The sequence below is a fragment of the Moschus berezovskii genome, chromosome 15 (genome assembly GCF_049115385.1).
Source record: "Moschus berezovskii isolate FMDL1 chromosome 15, NW_MosBer_1.0, whole genome shotgun sequence".
Taxonomy (NCBI): Eukaryota; Metazoa; Chordata; class Mammalia; order Artiodactyla; family Moschidae; genus Moschus; species Moschus berezovskii.
The window spans coordinates 18,650,523-18,663,912 of record NC_142474.1 but is presented as its reverse complement, the minus strand read 5'-3'; the positions used below and the strand labels follow the sequence as shown (position 1 = coordinate 18,663,912).

At 42.1% G+C, this 13,390-nt stretch overlaps 1 protein-coding gene across 5 annotated transcripts in view; it reads left to right on the top strand.

Annotated features, from left to right (window-relative positions):
- Positions 1-13,390, top strand: part of PHF20 (PHD finger protein 20) — a 136,297-nt gene that overhangs the window by 7,862 nt on the left and 115,045 nt on the right. The window contains exons 1-2 of one of the 5 annotated variants that reach the window (XM_088843819.1): positions 757-1,151; positions 6,727-6,853. The exons of 2 other annotated variants lie outside the window; for them this stretch is intronic. The gene's annotated coding sequence lies outside the window, so the exon portion shown is untranslated. Of the gene's footprint in view, positions 1-756; positions 1,152-6,726; positions 6,854-13,390 lie in introns of those variants that run through there. 2 more of the 5 variants (XM_055436585.2, XM_088843820.1) reach the window with 2 other exon arrangements.

The following is a 13,390-nucleotide window of genomic DNA, read 5'->3' as shown; positions in this document are numbered from 1 at the left end:
TGGGGTAACCTGTTGAAAATTGAAACCTTGATTTGTAATGATGCTGTAACAGCTTTGCTGGATCTCGTGTTAGGTATCCAGCTGTCCTTTGTTTTCTTTGGCCAAATAATGGAAGAGATGAGCTTGTAGAAATCATGTAAAATTTTAGGAGCTGAGTATAAGTCACCAAACATAAAATAGGGCAGTTGTATCAATATGAGAGGGAGGTGGTGCCTGAATCAGTAGACTTAGGGGAAGGAGGAAGAGGAGGGGCCTGGGGAAGAGTTTTAAAGTGGGGCTTCCCTGGTGGTTCAGACAGTTAAGAATCTGCCTGCAATTCAGGAGACCCAGCCAGGTTCAATCCCTGGGTTGGGAGGATCCTCTGGAGAGGGGAATGGCTACCCACTCCAGTACTTGTGCCTGGAGAATTCCATGGACAGAGGAGCTTGACTGGCTACAGTCCATGGGGTTTCAAAGAGTTGGACTCGACTGAGCGACTAACACTAATATATTTGATAAGAGCTTATCCCTTGTCAGGAACATAATTCTAGGATTTTAAAGACCGACTGCCAGGCATCTTAGATGAGTCTTTGGTTTTCTTTGTCCTAGTAGAGACCTGATTTTCATGAGATCTCTTATTTGTGTGGAAAAGGTGCGTGGCTAGGTGGATAGATATATCTGCTTTGCTTTAGGTTATGGAACCCTTGCCTGGGAATGTGGGCATTTTAGTTAGCAGTTTTAGGAGCACTCAGTTAGATTTTATTGATCATTTACAATTTATCTATTATTCTCACCTAGTAGACAAGAAAACTGAGATTAAGTAACTTATTTGTCCAAGGTCACTTGGCTAACAACCCAGGTTGCTTTGCCTTCAAGTTTGGTGCTCATACATCCTCCTCTCAACAGCTGCCTTACCTTTCTCCCTCAGGGTTTGAATAAGTCACTTTGGTCACAGCATCAAACAGGTGGCAGCCTGAAACTCAGGACTGAGGCACTGCTGAGAGAAGATGTGGCTTTGCCACTTCGTCTCAGGTTCCGTTCCTGACCATGGAAACTTCCCTTAATTGTAGAAGCTAAACTCTCTCAGCTGAGGCTGCCTTTCTTCCCTTCTTGAGACTCTCCGGAGCATGGCTGGTTTGGGCTGCTTGACAGCCCCTTGGTCTCATGGAGTGGTGAGTGCTGTCCAGAGTACTTTGATGGGTAGGAAGTCGGTCATGCTCTGCCCTGTATGAAATTTATGCATCTGCAATTCAGAAAGGCATGATAGTTAAAGATGCCACCTTTCATGTACAGGCTGCATGTATGTAGTGGTGAAGAACCAGAATTTGGAGGCATCTGCCACTCTCTTGGGGCTCCATGTCATGTGGGTGTGGGGCTCAAACCTCTTGGGACTTTCCCTGTGGTACAGACATTGGAGACAGACTTCCAGCGTGGCAAGTTGCTAACCTATCTGGACCTGTTTTCTCTCTCGCACTAGCCTCACATCTATTGTTGGAAATATCGGTAAATGTTGCCCTTTCTCTCCATTTCCTAATCTGTAAAATGGGAATAAGAAAATCTAATTTATAAAGTTATTAAAACTTGGTGAGCTGTGAAGAGTGTATGTTACCATTAATTTGTTTTATTCCTTTTATCAAATGTTTGTAAAATCCCCTCATTGACCTTGTTTCTTGATATTTCATTTGTAACTACGTTACAACTCTCTGTGAGAGAGAACACTTAAAAAATTTGTTTCTTATTTTCACACAAAGTAATTTAACAGTAATCCCTTAATATCATTAGTATTCAGGTTTCTCAAAGGCCTTTATAAAACATGTATATATTTTAAAGTGTAGTTGATTTATAATATTGTATTCTACTGTACAGCAAAATGATTCCTTTATACAAATACACATCCTTTTAAAAATACTATTTTCCATTATGGTTTATTATAGGAGTATACTGAATATGTCATACTGAATATAGTTCTCTGTGCTATCAGTAGGACCTTGTTGTTCAAAGGCCTTAATATTTTTTTTTTTGGCCATGGTATTTGCAGGATCTTAGTTCCCACCAGAGATCTAACCTGGGCCCCCAGGAGTGAAAGTGGCAGTTCCTTACCACTGGACCACTAGGGAATTCCCTCAGAGCCCTTTTAAAAATTTTTTTTAGTTTTGTTTTTAAAAATTGAAGTATAGTTGATTTACAATGTGCCAATCTCTCATGCGACGAGTTGACTCACTGGAAAAGAGTCTGATGCTGGGAGGGATTGGGGGTGGGAGGAGATGGGGACGACAGAGAATGAGATGGCTGGGTGGCATCACTGACTCGATGGACATGTGTTTGAGTGAGCTCCGGGAGTTGGTGATGGACAGGGAGGCCTGGCATGCTGTGATTCATGGGGTCGCAAAGAGTCGGACATGACTGAGCGACTGAACTGAACTGAGTCTTTATTGTACAGCAAAGTGACTTGTTTATATACATACATACATTTTTAAAAAAATATTCTTTTCCATTATGGTTTATCCCAGGAGATTGGATATAGTTCCCTGTGCTATATAGTAGGACCTTGTTGTTCACCCATCCTATGTATAATAGTTTATATCTGCTAATTCCAAATTCCTAGTCCTTCCCTCCTCCACCTCCCCTCCCCTTGGCAACCACAAGTCTGTTCTCTATGTCTGTGAGTCTGTTTCTGTTTCGTAAATAAGTTCATTTGTGTCATATATTGACGAGGACATGGCAGCCCCCTCAGGTATTCTTGCCTGGAGAATCCCATGGACAGAGGAGCCTGGTGGGCTACAGTCCATGGGGTTGCAAAGAGTTGGACATGACTGAAGCGACTGAGCATGCATGCACGTGTCATATATTAGATTTCACATATAAATGATGTCATATAGTATTTGTCTCTCTTTCTGGCTTCATTTAGTATGATAATGTCTAGTTGCATCCATGTTGCTGCACACTGTATTATTTAATTCTTTTTTATGGCTGAATAGTATTCCATTGTGTATATGTACCACATCTTCTTTATTCCAAGGCCTTATTTTTAAATGCCTATAAATACTCTGGGTTTTGGAGTAGGTTCTGCTTTTAAAATCCAAGTTCTTCCTACTAGCTAGGTGACCAAGAGCAAGTTACTTGCTCTGAGTCTGTTTTCCCTCCTCTGAAAAATAGGATAATACTGCCAACTTTTTTGCATTGTTGGGAATAAAGTATTTTTCATGGATTCAGTTCAGTTCAGTTCAGTCGCTCAGTCGTGTCCGACTCTCCGCGACCCCATGAATCACAGCATGCCAGGCCTCCCTGTCCATCACCAACTCCTGGAGTTCACTCAAACTCATGTCCACAGAGTCGGTGATGCCATCCAGCCATCTCATTCTCTGTTGTCCCCTTCTCCTCCCGCCCCCAACCTTTCCCAGCATCAGAGTCTTTTCCAGGGAGTCAACTTGTCGCATGAGGTGGCCAATTAGCATGTGATAAAAACTCAGTAAAAGTTAGCCATCTCTTGGTATTAATAATAAAGACCAGGAATGAAAATACTTAAAGAGTAAAGTAATTAATTGACTATTAAATAATTTTTATTTATCTTTAAAATCCCATGCACAATGAATTGGTTGTAATTTAGGGAAATGTCTTTGGAGGTCCCATGGGGTAATGACTCCATCTCCAAATTGTTTTACTTTGTAATATAGTGATACCTCAGTTAAGGAATTCTGTAAGAACAGTTTAGTCAGGTATGTTTTAAAAAAGATTCCCTTCCCTAAAAAGAACCCACACAAACCCACTCCAGAGTTGCGTGACACCATTTATAGAGCCCTCCCAGCAACTGAAAACAGAGTACAGCTTTTCTTAGGCCCCAGGGGCGAAATTCTGGTCTGTCTTCAGGTGCCTGTTTCCCTGTGCTTTGCCTTACCACTGTGGAGTAACACCAGTTCCTACATTTACCTGTGGAGAGCACTTTTCAAAGAGTCTCTGTGGAATTGTCTCCTTGAATTCCTATATCCCTCAAGATGGGTGATACTGATCTCTTTCTTTTCTTTCCTCCTGTTTTGTCAACAAGGAAACTAAGGTTATCTCATTAAAGAAGCATCTGACTGCCAAGTAACGTGCTGGTTATTAGACTCTGGGGGTGCCTATGAGGAGTTAAATGCCTGAGAAGAGATCGGCTCAGACACAGGCAGTTTCAGAATAGAGTGCTGTGTTGTGATCCATGCAGCAGGCAAGGCTGCCACGGGTGAATAATGGGGTGGGCCCTGGCCCAGCAGCCCTTTGGGGAGGTGCTGATGGCTGTGGCCCATCTGAAGGACCAGGCAGAGAAGAAGCAGCATTGTAGGGAGTCTGGGTGTGTGGGAGGCATGAGCAGTAATAACCTTGAGAGGTTGTCATGTGCCAGGCTCTGTGATAAGTAATGTTTGCTTTTTTTTGGCTGCATCATGTGGCCTGTGGAATCTTAGTTCCCTGACTAGGGATCAAATCTGTGCCCCCTGTCCTGGAAGTAGGGTTTCTTAACCATTGGACCACCAGGGAAATCCCTGTGTTAAGTAATTTTTATCTTCACAGCACCTATAGGAAGGTATGAAGTAAGTACTGGTACTATCCCCATTTAACAGATGAGTAGCCTGAGGCTCAGAGAGGAAATAACTTGTGCAAGGTTATCTGAAAAATGGTGGAGCTGGGGCTCAAACCCAGCAGTCTCTTTAGATTTCTGGCTCATAACCACCATGTGCCATTGGCCCTCTGCTGATTGTCTGCTCCACACCTTTTAAGTTCCCATCTTTAACAGCCCCTGGTTTGACTTGGTCATAGTTGCTAACTCACTGGAAGCCTTGATGCTACACTGAGCAGTTTGAACTCTGTTCTGTCAGGGAACTACTGAGTTTTTTTTTTTTTTGAGATATAAGTGACCTATAACCTGACGTTTTAAACAGAGGTGTCTTATGATCAGATTTACACTTCAGAAAGAGTGTGGGAGCACTGATGAAGAGCAGCCACAGTTAGGTGACTAGTCAGATTACCTGGATTCATTCAGTTCCTTGCTTTGTCATTTGGGCAGCTTACTTTCTGAACCTTAGTTTTTTCGTCTCTAAAATGACAATAATAATAATTCTCATCACAGAACTATGAGGTGGATACTAAATGAGATGATGTATATGATGTATATATAAAGTACTTAGAATAGTGTCTATCATAAAATAACCACTCAGAGGTCAGCTTATATGACAGTATTGATTTGGATCCGGGGAGCATGTGGCTGGAGTTTTTGAGCTCCACTAAGAGTTGTTGGCGTTTGTGTGTGCTAAGTCACTTCAGTCGTGTGAGACTCTTTGTGACTCTATGGTCTGTATCCTGCCAGGCTCCTCTGTCCATGGGATTTCCCAAGCAAGAATACTGGAGTGGGTTGCCATGGCCTCCTCCAGGGGATCTTTCTCACCCAGGGATTAGAACTCACTTCTCTGCTTTGGCAGGCAAGTTCTTTACCACTAGCGCCACCTGGGAAGCTGGAGAGTTGTTGCAGTAATTGGATTAGAACTGATGGGGGCCTGAACTAGGCAGCCACTGGATGGTGGGAGAAACCTAGAAGTAGGTGTGACAAAATGGTGACTGAGAGTGAGATGTGGAGGCAATGCCCATGTTCCTGGCTTGGCACATTGGCCAGTCTTGGGACCACAAACTGTGATGGGGCGAAAAGGAGAAGGAACTTGTGAGGGTATGATGATTAGCTCAGTGAGTTTGAGTAATGTACCAAAGGTCAGTCACTCAGCAAATATATTCTGGAGTTAAGCCTGGGCTCCTTTCCACTGTTTCTGGGAAGATCCCCTCATTTAACCAGTTCATTCTCAGTAATTCAGAAGACGTAAGCTCAACCTCTGTTTGTTGTCTCTGAATTTTAATTGTGGTAGAAAAAGACCTGACTTATGGAGAAAACATTTCAAGTATCTGGGAAGAGGGTAAGGGTTTTTTTTTTAAGACTATTTCTTTTCTTTCTTCTTCCTTTCCTCCCTTCTTCCCTTGTTTCCTTCTCTACCCTCTCAAGTAAAGGAGGCTAATCCAATTCTTTCAGTGTGATTTGGATAGTGAGGGAGTGGTAATGATTGGCTTTAGACTCAGTCTTCTTTCTGTGTTTGAGGAGAAATTAGTGATGGAGGGGCCTTTGCCCCCACTTGAAACAACTTGTCAGTTCTCTAGGACTATGGATGTGCTCTTTAAAAAAAAATATGTATATATATATTTTTTTTTAATTTATTTTTGACTGTGCTGGGTCTTTGTTGCTGCTCATGGGCTTTCTTTAGTTGCAGCAAGTGGGGCTACTCTCTAGTTATGGTACATGGGCTTCTGGTTGCAGTGGCTTCTTTTGTGGAGCCTGCGCTCTAGACCTTGAGGTCAGTAGTTGGGACACAAGGGCTTAGTTGCATGTGGGATCTTAATTCCCAGACCAGGGATTGAACCCATGTCCCCTGCATTGGCAGGTGGATTCTTAACCCCTGGACTGCCAGGGAAATCCCTAGATGTGCTATTGAACACTATTTGTTAATGTTGCATAATAACAGTGACCGTAATCCTTTGTGTTTGATATCCTTTTTGCTAGTGCTACTACTATCACACAGCCATTTTATCACCAATATTGAATATTTGGTGTGTACTGTCCTGAGCACTTGACATCCATTAGCTCGCTTAGCCTCACAACCCCAGGAGTTAGGGGTTATTAGTCCCCTTTTATAGAAGGGCAAATGGGGAGGCTCAGTGATTTTTCTCCTCTTTACTTAGCAGGCAATGAGTGGAGCTAGGATTGATCAGAATCTGAGTCTGAAACCTGACTGCTCCCATCCCTAAGTACTGCCTGGCCTTCCTCCAAGACAGAACTGTGGAAGAGTCCCCTTGGATGCTTCCTCCTGTGAGTTGTAGTTGTCACTGGACCTGCTGATGCTATGTGTGCTCTTCTAGAACTACAGTCAGGGCTGCAGAGTTGCAGCCAGTGTTTCCACCTCCTAGGCTCAGGGCTGTGGGGGATTGGGAGGGAAGCTCATTCCTGCTGAGACACCTTGCCTGAGACACCTTCCCCTCTGCCTTGAATTCTTTTCCCCCTAGATCTTCACATAGTTGTCTCCTTGTCATTTAGATCTCTGCTCAGACCTCAGCTCCTCAGAGTTCTTTCTGACAGCCTTATCTAAAGGATCCTGCCATGTCAACTGGCTCACGTTGTTTCATTGGGTTTTCCGCTACAAAACTTACCCTCCCAGAAATGATCTTATTTGCATATGTGTTATCGTGTTTCTGCCTTCCCAGCTAGAGAACAGGGCCGGGGGTGTCCCGTCCTCTTGCCATCTGTCTTGGGGCCCTGGCACAGAGCTGGCTCTCAGTAAATACTGAATGAAGGAGGCAAAAGATTTAAGCTGGACTTTCACTTGAAGTGTCCTTCAGTTTGAAAGGGGGTTACATTAAGTTTATTTTTTTCTTATTTTGTTTTTTATATATTTTTAACCTTTTTATTTTGTATTGGAGTATAGCAGGTTAACAATGTTGTGATAGTTTCACGTAGTTGGCTGCGGGGAGCAGGAACCTCAGCCATACATATATATGTATCCATTCTCCCTCAAACTCCTCTCCCATCCAGGCTGCCACATAACATGAGCAGAGTTCCCTGTGCTATACAGTAGGACCTTGTTGTTTATCCATTTTAAATACAGCAGTGGGTATATGTTGATCCCAAACTCCCTAACTATCCCTTCCCCCTGTCCCTCACTCCAGCAGCCATAAGTTCTTTCTCTAAGCCTGTGAATCTGTTTCTGTTTTATAAAGAATTTCATTTGTATCATTTATTTTTAGATTCCACATATAAGGGATGTCATAGGATAGTTCTCCTTCTTTGTCTTAGTATGACAGTCTGTAGGTCCACCCATGTGGCTGCAAATGGCATTTTTTTTTTTTTTTTTTTAATGGCTGAATAATATATGTACCACATCTTCTTTATCCATTCCTCTGTCGATGGACATTTAGGTTGCTTCCATGTCCTGGCTATTGTAAACAGTGCCCCACTGAACACTGGTGCATGTGTCTTCAGACCGTGCTTTTCTATGGATGCATGCCCAAGAGTGGGATTGCAGGGTCATATGGTAGGTCTGTTTTTAGTTTTTTAAGGAATCTCCATACTGTTCTCCCTAGTGGCTGTACTAGTTTACATTCCCACAAACAGTGTAGGAGGATTCCTTTCTCTCCACACCCTCTCCAGCATTTACGGTTTGTGGACTTTTTGATGACAGCCATTTCAGCTGGTGTGAGGTGTACATTAACTTTAAAAGGCAGCATGATCCTTTAATGGAGATTGAATTGCAAGCCTAGTGTAAGCACTATTAGGTTATTGTAAAGCCCATTCTGTAGTTTCTGGAGGTTGCCGGTCTTTTCAGAGTTTATTTTCTCTTAACCCTGATGAGAGCCAACTCGTTGAAAGGTCTTGTTCCTTGCCCACCTATCACAAATTCTTTGTAATTTTAAGTCCTTAGTCTCTTCTCTCCAGCACTTTAGGGTTACTGAGGGCAGGGCCTCCAGTTACCATGGCTACAGTACTCTTAAACCTCTCCCAAAATAAAATCCAGAGTCCGTGTTAGTACATTAGCTATAAATATATTATGAATTCAGAAAATTCTGCTGCTGTTTTTTGAACACCTACTTTGTGCTAGACATACAGGGGCTTTGCAGATCTTTTTTATTTTCCCCCCACACCGCATGGCATACAGGAGCTTAATTCCCTGACCAGGGATCTAACACATTTCCTCCCCTGCTGTGGAAAAGCAGAGTCTTAACCACTGGGCCACCAGGGAAGTCCCAAGATACACATTCTTTTTTAAAAAAAAATTAATTAGTTAATTAATTTTTGGCTGTGCTGGGTCTTAGTTGCTGCAAAGACTTTTCTCTAGTTGTGAGTTGGGGGTAGTGTCTGGTTGCAGTGTGCAGGTTTCTCGTTACGATGGCTTCTCTTGTTGCAGAGCATGAGCTCCAGGGTGCATGGGGTTCAGGAGGTGCCATTCCAGGACTCTAGAGCATAGGCTTAGTAGTTATGCATGGGGTAGGTTGCTCTGAGGCATGTAGGATCTTCCTGGACCAGGAATCAAACTTGTGTTTCCTACATTGGCAGGCGGATTCTTTACCATTGAACCATCAGGGAAGCCCAAGAAGTACATTCTTCAGTTCAGTTCAGTGGCTCAGTCGTGTCTGACTCATGGACTGCAGCACATCAGGCTTCCCTGTCCATCACCAGCTCCTGGAGCCTGCTCAAACTCATGTCCATCGAGTTGGTGATGCCACCCAACAATCACATCTTCTGTCGTTCCCTTCACCTCCCAGCTTCAATCTTTCCCAGCATCAGGGTCTTTTCCAGTGAATCTTCTTTGCATCTGGTGGCCAAAATATTGGAGGTTTAGCTTCAGCATCAATCCTTCTAATGAATATTCAGGACTGATTTCCTTTAAGATGGACTGGTTTGATCTCCTTGCAGTTCAAGGGACTCTCAAGAGTCTTCTCCATCACAGTTTAAAAGCATGAATTCTTCGGCGCTCAGCTTTCTTTATAGTTCAACTCTCACGTCCATATATGACTCCTGGAAAAACCATAGCTTTGACTAGACAGACCTTTATTGGCAAACTAATGTCTCTGCTTTTTAATATGCTGTCTAGGTTCATCATAGCTTTTCTTCCAAGGAGCAAGGATCTTTTAATTTCATGGCTGCCATCACCACCTGCAGTGATTTTGGAGCCCAAGAAAAAGAAGTTTCTCACTGTTTCCATTGTTTCCCCATCTATTTGGCATGAAGTGATGGGACCGGAAGCCATGATCTTAGTTTTCTGAATGTTGAGCTTTAAGCCAACTTTTTCACTCTCCTCTTTCACTTTCATCAAGAGGCTCTTTAGTTCCTCTTCACTTTCTGCCATAAGGGTGTCATCTGCATATCTGAGGTTATTGATATTTCTCCCAGCAATCTTGATTCTAGCTTGTGCTTCATCCAGCCTGGCATTTTGCATGATGTACTCTGCATATAAGTTAAATAAACAGGTGACAGTATACAGCCTTGAGGTACTCCTTTCCCAATTTGGAACCAGTCTGTTGTTCCATATCCAGTTCTGTTGCTTTTTGACCTGCATACAGATTTCTCAGGAGGCAGGTAATGTGGTCTGGTATTCCCACTTCTTGAATTTTCCACAGTTTGTTGTGATCTACACAAAGGCTTTGGTGTCGTCAATAAAGCAGAAGTAGATGTTTTTCTGGAACTATTTTTTTCTGTTTTCCAACAGATGTTGGCAATTTGATGTTTCCTCTGCCTTTTCTATACATCTAGCATGAACATCTGGAAGTTCTCGGTTCACATACTGTTGAAGCCTAGCTTGGAGAATTTTGAGCATTACTTTGCTAGCGTGTGAGATGAGTGTAATTGTAGGGTAGTTTGAACATTCTTTGGCATTGCCCTTCTTTGGGATTGGAATGAAAACTGACCTTTTCCAGTCCTGTGGCCACTGCTGAATTTTCCAAATTTGCTGGCATATTGAGTGCAACACTTCTATAGCATCATCTTTTAGAATTTGAAGTAGCTCAACTGTAATTCCATCACTTCCACTAGCTTTGTTTGTAGTGATGCTTCCTAAGGCCCACCTGACTTCAGACTCCAGGATGTCTGGCTCTAGGTGAGTGATCACACCATTGTGGTTATCTGGATCATTAAGGTCTTTTTTGTATAGTTCTTCTGTGTATTCTTGCCACCTCTTCTTAATATCTTCTGCTTCTGTTAGGTCCATACCGTTTCTATCCTTTATTGTGCCCATCTTTGCATGAAATGTTCCCTTGGTATCTCTAATTTTCTTGAAGAGATCTCTAGTCTTTCCCATTGTATGTTTTCCTCTATTTCTTTGCATTGATGCTGAGGAAGGCTTTCTTATCTCTCCTTGCTATTCTTTGGGACTCTGCATTCAGATGGTTGTATCTTTCCTTTTCTCCTTTGCTTCACTTCTCTTCTTTTCTCAGCTATTTTAAGACCTCCTCAGACAACCATTTTGCCTTTTTGCACTTCTTTTTCTTGGGGATGGTCTTGATCACTGCCTCCTGTACAATGTCACGAACCTCTGTCCATAGTTCTTCAGGCACTCTATCAGATCTAATCCCTTGAATCTATTTCTCACTTCCACTGTATAATCATAAGCGATTTGATTTAGGTCATACCTGAATGGTCTAGTGGTTTTCCCTACTTTCTTCAATTTAATTCTGAATTTTGCAGAAAGGAGTTCATGATCTCAGCCACAATCAGCTCCTGGTCTTCTTTTTGCTGACTGTATAGAGTTTCTCCATCTTTGGCTGCAAAAAATATAATCAATTTGATTTCCGTATTGCCCATCTGGTGATGTCCATGTGTAGAGTCAGCTCTTGTGTTGTTTGTTATGACCTGTGCATCCTCTTGGCAAAACTGTGTTAGTCCTTGCCCTGCTTCATTTTGTACTCCAAGGCCAAATTTGCCTGTTACTCCAGGTATCTTTTGACTTCCTACTTTTGCATTCCAATCCCCTATGATGAAAATGATGTCTTCTTTTGCTGTTAGTTGTAGAAGGTTTTGTAGGTCTTCATAGAACTGTTCAGCTTCTTTGGCATTAGTAGTTGGGGCATAGATTTGGATTACTGTGATATTGAATGGTTTGCCTTGGAAACAAACAGAGATCATTCTGTCATTTTTGAGACTGCACCTAAATACTATATTTCAGATTCTTTTGTTGACTTTGAGGGCTACTCCATTTCTTCTAAGGGATTCTTACCCTCTGAAGTAGATATTCTTAAGGTTAGAAAATTCAAACAATAAAGTTAAAAAATGAGAAGTTAGATTTTCTTGCTCTATTCCTTTCATTAAGGGAACTGCTGCTGCTAAGTCACTTCAGTCGTGTCCGACTCTGTGTGACCCCATAGACGGAAGCCCACCAGGCTTCCCCATCCCTGGGATTCTCCAGGCAAGAACACTGGAGTGGGTTGCCATTTCCTTCTCCAATGTGTGAAGGTGAAAAGTGAAAGTGAAGTCGCTCAGTCGTGTCCGACCCCTAGCGACCCCACGGACTGCAGCCCACCAGGCTCCTCCATCCATGGGATTCCCCAGGCAATAGTACTGGAGTGGCTTGCCATTGCCTTCTCCGTTAAGGAACTACTGAACAGTTATCTTGTTCTTTCTGAGAGGGAAGAAACATGCATAGAGTATGCATATAATAGATCTGTCTGTATATATGTTTATTTGTATTAAAGGGGTAATCTGTATACCTGCCTCTACACCATGCTTTTTTTACTTGACGGTGTATCTTGTAGATGGCTCCATATCAGCATCTGTAGCTTACCATTTTACCTTTTAAAAGCTGTACCACATTCTTTTGAATAGATGGCCATAATTCATTTAAGTGGGCCTCTTTTGATGGGCATTTTATTGCAGAAATTTATTCATCCTCGCAGGTAATTTGGCAGACTTTGGGGGATATATCTGTAGGATGTCGCTGGCTATGGGTCTGTTGGGTTTCGGGTATTTTGCATATTTGTAGATAGTGCCAAGTTGCCTCTAGATAAGATTTTCCAATTTATGCTTCTACCAACAGAGTATAAGTATCATTTTTTCTCATCCCTGAATGCACTGAGTATTTTATGTTGAAATTATTAGCCTGAAGAGTGAAAAATTGTTACTTTGACTTGCATTTCCTTTAGTTTAGGATGATGTTATGTGGATAAGGATAATATAATCATATGCTTATTAGATCTTTGTATTATTTCTGCCCCCCTTCCCCACAGATCTCTCCCTTCTCTACCTGGAAATCTGCCAGTTCTTGCATTTTGCTCATTTTTAAGTGAGTTGTTTGACTCTTGTTCTTGGTTTATATGCACTCCTTGTTAAGTTAGCCCTTTGGTCATATGTGTTGAAGTTATTTTCTCCAAGTTTGTTGTTTGTGAAAGTCCCCTTTAAACTGTATTACACAGTATACATTTAAAGCTTTCATTTCATTGATACCGGGCCATTGACTGCAAATACTGTATTTAAGGAAATAAACTAGGCTGTCTTGTCTCCTGTTTAGCAGTGAGCACACTGTAGGGTAATTTGTTTTTTTATTTTATTTTTAATTAAATTTTTTTTTGACCTTGCTGCATGGCGACTTAGTTCCCCCCAGGAATTGAACCCATGACCCCTAACCACTGGACCACCAGGGAATTCCCTGTAGGGAAATTTGAATGTAAAGATGTAGTTTGAAGTCCTGCCAGAGTCTTTAAAATGGAATCATATATGAGTACAGATTGCATCAGATATTTTTTCTCATAGTTTACCTGGGTGTCTCTATTGAACATATTTCCTCTTCCTATTTTGGAACTAGAACTTTTTGGAAGAAAAAATCTAAGGCCCTGAAGAATGCATAAGTTAAAAGCTACAGAATCT